We start from the raw sequence: 5,770 nt of genomic DNA, 5'->3' as shown, positions 1-5,770 counted from the left end.
AACTTAATTATCTTTTATTGGCTACTTGGGTACTGCAACAAGCTTGTGGTGCCACAATAACATTGGTAACTATGTTGAGTATATTACTATGAACAGACGGTTTCTAATAGAGGCAATAAAGAATATTAAGTTTCATTTCGGCAAGGTTTTCATTTATTCTTACTTAGCTATAGATTGGAACATAAAAAACCCCCATATTTAAACTGTTCTTGATAAATGTACATAATATAACTCCATAATTCAATATCGTGGTCATTGCCGTACTCCAATAATATATATATACATATTTATTGCATGTACCTTTTCATGTATTGTGTGTACCGATTGTAAAAAAACATCTTTGTTATAAGTCTTCTTTTAGAGGATTAATTAAAGATATCTATCTACCTATGTCTTGGTGATTTAGTATATATTCTTATGATGCTATCGATATAGTTAAGGTTTAAAGTTATTGCAGAAAGTATAATGTATCCTTGTAGTGCGGGCATTATATTTACCGATGCGTTTATTTTTTCATAAACAGACGCAAATGCCTGTCAGTCTAGCCCGTGTGTGCATGGCTCCTGCTTTAGCGGACCGGCTGGTTACCTGTGCGTCTGTGATCACGGCTACACTGGCATTCACTGTGATTCGAGCATAGGTAAATCGAAAAAAAACTTTGAAACATTATGTGTTAATGCGCATAAGCACTTGAAAAAACATAATAAGACAAAAAACAACAATAATCTAAATAGCAAATTTAAAATATTTATTAAAAAAGAAGAGCAATCAGTGTTTAAACACAGCAGTAGTATGTTGTAACAGGCTTATACTTATGTATATCTTTGAACATACACTTCCTGGGCCGGTATTTATAAAACATCTTAAGTCTTTTCTTAACTTAAATAAATTTCTTAAAATTTTCATAGTCAAATGAAATGAGAAGTATAAGTGTTTTTAACGTATAATATGTATTTTGCATCAGATCAATGATGATTAATTATTTCAGATCGTATAAAGTAATAATATGAAAGCATAATGGAGATACTTAATGTAAGAAAATGACTGAAGTTATGAAATGAAGATTTTTGAATACCGCCCCAGTATCAGATGCACTTTTACTCCCAGATAAATTTACCAAAATTAATAATATTGTTTTAATATTCCAAATATGATGACTAAATGTAGAAAACAATGGTGCTTATGAAGGATACCGAGTTTAATTGGAAAGAAATGAGCATAAAACATTATATTTCTACCTGATGGGACTAAAGAAGACCACAGTTAATCTTTTAGCATTGACCAATCATTTAATATTTTTGCGCCTTCTGCTTTTAAATACACGGTTACAATCTTGTAATAAGTATTTTGCATAAATGCATTATTCAGCAAGTAGTCAAAGGTCAAACAGTCAAAATTAATGTTTGTTATACACGTGTATGATTTAAGATTGTCACTTTAAATACATGTACCAACAACGGGGACAAGCGTAGGAACCTTAGATTGAACCAACAACTCAGGTGCTATATTCATTACAGGGCACGTTTTCATTCAGATAGACGTTACATATTAACTGACCATACTGTTTGTTAGAGCTAAGAAGCATTCCTTATAAAGAATTTCATCTTGGAACACCTAAAAGTTGAAATGCCACCATGACCACGGTGCCTTTAAAATTCTAAAATGGCACAGTTGCTATCAAAGGTCAATATATCTTGACAAACCAGTTACCTACTTTCACCATTACGATAACACGTTCCTAAAAATAATCACCGCATTTACACTATCTTTTACTCTAATTTCTGAAAGTGTGCTACTGCTTATCTGCAAGTCAGGAATAACAGGGCAGTCTAGTTTATCATGATAATACACGACAGATGCCCTCCGATGTTTTAGACATACAAATGTACACATTGTTGTTAAAATGATAATTTTTACAATTTAATAGACAAATCAAATTTTAACCAGTTAACTGATTAACCCTAACATGTTTCAATGCTTCATTTTAATCAAGAAGCTTGTAAAGCAAAGTAACAGTTATTTTTCAACATTTTCTCTTTCTGTGTAAAGTTCTGAAAAGCATGCCTAAATGTTTTAGTATTAAATTTGTCAGTGTCAAAGTTTATATGGTCAGTGTCACTGTTTATTATGTCAGTGTCATAGTTTGTATCCTCAGTGTCATAGTTTATATGTTCAGTGTCATAGTTTATATGGCCAGTGTCAAAGTTTATATTGCCAGTGTCATAGTTTATATGGTCAGTGTCATAGTTTATATGGTCAGAACCACAGTTTATATCGTCAGTGTCATAGTTTATATTCTCAGTATTAGAGTTTATATGGTCAGAGTCATAGATTATATAACCAGTGTCATAGTTTATATGGCCAGTGTCATAGTTTATATTGTCAGTATCATAGTTTATACGGTCAGTAACATAGTTTATATGGCTAGTGTCATAGTTAATATAGTCAATGTCCTAGTTAATATAGTCAGTGTTTCTGTTTATATTGTCAGTGTCATAGCTAATATTGTCAGTGTCATAGTTAAAATGGCCAGTGTCATTGTTTATATTGTCAGTGTCCTAGTGAATATTGTCAGTGCCACTATTTATATTGTCAGTGTCGTAGTTAAAATGGTCAGTGTCTCTGTTTATATTGCAAGTGTCATAGTAATTATGGTCATTGTTACTCTTTATATTATCAGAGTCATAGTTTATATTCTCAGAATCATTATATTGTTAGTGTCATAGTTTAAATGGCCAGTGTCATAGTGTATATTCTCAGTAAAGTAGTTAATACGGTCATTAACATAGTTTATATGACCAGTGTCATAGTTATTATAGTCAGTGTCATAGTATATATTGTCAGTGTCATAGTAAATATAGTCAGTGTTGTCAGTGTCATGGTTAATATGGTCAGTTCCACTGTTTAAATTGTCAGTGTTACAATTAACATAGTCAGAGTCATAGTTAATATAGTCAGTGTCATAGTTAATATGGTCAATGCCAATCTTTCTATTGTCAGTATCATAGTTTATTTAGTCAGTGTCATAGTTAATATAGTCAGTGTCATAGTTTTTATGCTCAGTGTCATTGTTTATATGGTCAGTGTCATAGTTAATATGATCGACATTTCTCTGGGAATTTCGTAAACACAAAATTTAACGGAAACGTGACATTCAATTTTAAAAGATATGAAACTAATTCGCTGTCTCAACAACAAAACATCATTCGGCTGCACTGAGCCTGAATTCACCACGAAAAAATACCGTACGATCCAGAGTCTGAGAGCAACAGTGAATAGATAGACAGACTTCTGTTGCTTTTACGAATACATGCATTTATATACTCTATATTTATGACACACATATATTTTACTTGTGGTCACATATTTTTTTTTTCACTCTTGTCTACGCCACTTGTGAAAATATTTTTTCACCACTCGTGAAATAAAATACGATCTTACACTGAATACAACAAATGTCCCCTATATCTTTATGGTACTCATATAAAACCGAACATAAAGCAAAAAATAGCCCAGCGACAATAATACTTAAGACTTCAAACATGCACGTGAATGTTTCAGGCGGCATTGAGACGTGTCTGTCGTGCCCTGCCAGACTTACGGACGTGCCGTGTACCCACGTACAGAAGTGCTCATCGGGCCAGGTAACTTTCGAACATCCCTTACATACAGTAACGAAACTGATTCGTTGATATGAAAACACATACTAAATACTTCTATTGTCATGCTTACAATAAAACTTCGTTGAACATTACTTCAATATTGCATTTTTATGTAACATATATTTTACAACCCCAATATTTCCTGTTATGTGCAGCAATGTTTCGCGCGTATCCTGGCAACGTCTTCAGGTAACCTGCTTCACGAGTACGGCTGTAAAGACTCGCAGGTAGAGACACACATACCGTTATACTGTAATACTCTTGTATATGTGCTCTTGAGCATAAGCTAATGTTTCACTTAAAATGGTTAACACGACTTATGTTCCATTTCTGTATGGCAATTTTAAGTCCGAACTAGAGTAGGTCATCGAAAGCAATCTATATTCACTCGCGGGTCCAGGAGTTGGGTGGTGGGGGATCTGAGGTTGGGGCGCGGGTCAAAGGTTTACGACCCTTAGTTACGCTCTCTCTAACTTCGTATCCTGGATACGCCCCTGACTTGATCCAGTGGTGACAAATTCAGGTGACGTTTCCAAATGGCTGGCCGTTTTGTTGATACTTAAATAGTTGACATGCTTTGTAAATGGCTTTGGGGGCATGCGGGAAACAAGGAAACTAGAATACAATCAGTCAATTGTAAAAGGTTACATAATTGTTATTACAACTGGTTACAGCTATGTGGTGCAAGTTCAGTGAATGGTAGGAGAGAGACACCAACGTCCATGACATCCCGCCAGACACAGACTGGTTTTCCACTGTGCGAACGATGCTGCTTGGGGACAATATGCAACATGAACATGTGTGGCCAAGCTCCAAGTACGGTTGTTGTTTGAGTTCTTCATGGCACAAGGTGCACTCTTGTCAAAACCTGCGTCGACTCTCGTAGTTCATTGGTCTAAGCAAAAACTTCTTTAAGCAGCTTATCGTTAATCTATCTTTGACCAAGGTAGGCCAAACACAAAAAGAATGTTTACTTAAAAGTTGGAAAATTATTTTTTAAAAGTGCTCAATTAAATGTAATCCATTTAGACGGAATTCCATAACAGTTTTGTATACTGTATTACAGTTTTTGAAGATTTGTTATTCACTTGCTATTGCATTTATGATGGTGCTTCGATTTCAGTGGGCAGTACAATGTTTGTATATGAAAGTAAATCCATGAAACAATGCAAATAAAGTTAATGAACATTTTTGGAGATTTAATCACTTGTTCATCTTGTAGACATTTCGGTTAGCGGTGGTCCCACTTGTTACTCCTGCTCAAACCATACCACACAGGATCCCTGCACGGACATACAACACTGCCCGGCTGGACAGGTACTCGGACGGTTTAATTGTTTATAAGAAGCAATCTCCATGAGCTTCTTCGCAAAGTAACAAAAGTAGCTGCCGGCAATAGGTTTATCTCATAGAAGGAAGAGTGCATAAACATAAGTAATCCTGGTTGTATCCACGTGGTATACAGAGCAATATAAATCCGTTTAAATTGGTGCTTTGCTCAACTGCATTATTGTTCGTGTAGATTATAGTCTGCTTAAATCCGGTACTTTATATTAAAGTAACAAAAGTGCTAAAACATCTTAAAACACACGAAATGTTCCGTTGATCGACACTTGAGGTTACACGATTTAAATTAAAGGCGTATATTATGATTTTTAGGTTTGCCAACTTGTCCCCAAAATCTCCATTGCAACCCATACATATCACTTCGAGTCGTCCTGTGCTTTGCATGCGGTAAGTATGCTTTCATATTTACCATGACCATTTTCGCTAACATCTTCTTGCAGTCTTCGTATCTTTTGTAAATTATCGAAATGTCCCAAATAAGACAACGAAAAAACGGCAGTCTTCTTAGGAGTGTGTGTATACTACGTGATGAATTACGTCATAAATGCTACGTCGGAAGACAATGTTCTGCTTTAAACGAAGACTTAAAACATGTTTATCTTTACTTTTTATTCACCATGTTAAATTCAACATGATACAGTTTTCGCCGCTTACATAGCCCATCCTTCGGTTTTTTACTACAGTTTGATTCAGGATTTAGTTTCTAAAAACACTTGGTCAAACCTATTCGATAAAAGGGACACTGTTAAAACATGATTTTG

General features: G+C 34.7%; 1 long non-coding RNA gene across 1 annotated transcript; it reads left to right on the top strand.

Annotated features, from left to right (window-relative positions):
• Positions 1-530: 530 nt before the first annotated feature.
• Positions 531-3,852, top strand: LOC128237034 (uncharacterized). Its single transcript, XR_008261483.1, has 3 exons — positions 531-640; positions 3,562-3,644; positions 3,818-3,852. It is a non-coding gene; the product is annotated as an uncharacterized LOC128237034 (long non-coding RNA).
• Positions 3,853-5,770: the final 1,918 nt, after the last annotated feature.

The sequence above is a fragment of the Mya arenaria genome, chromosome 6 (genome assembly GCF_026914265.1).
Source record: "Mya arenaria isolate MELC-2E11 chromosome 6, ASM2691426v1".
Lineage (NCBI taxonomy): Eukaryota > Metazoa > Mollusca > Bivalvia > Myida > Myidae > Mya > Mya arenaria.
The sequence above is the reverse complement of the archived record's forward strand: the minus strand, read 5'-3'. Positions and strand labels throughout refer to the sequence as shown.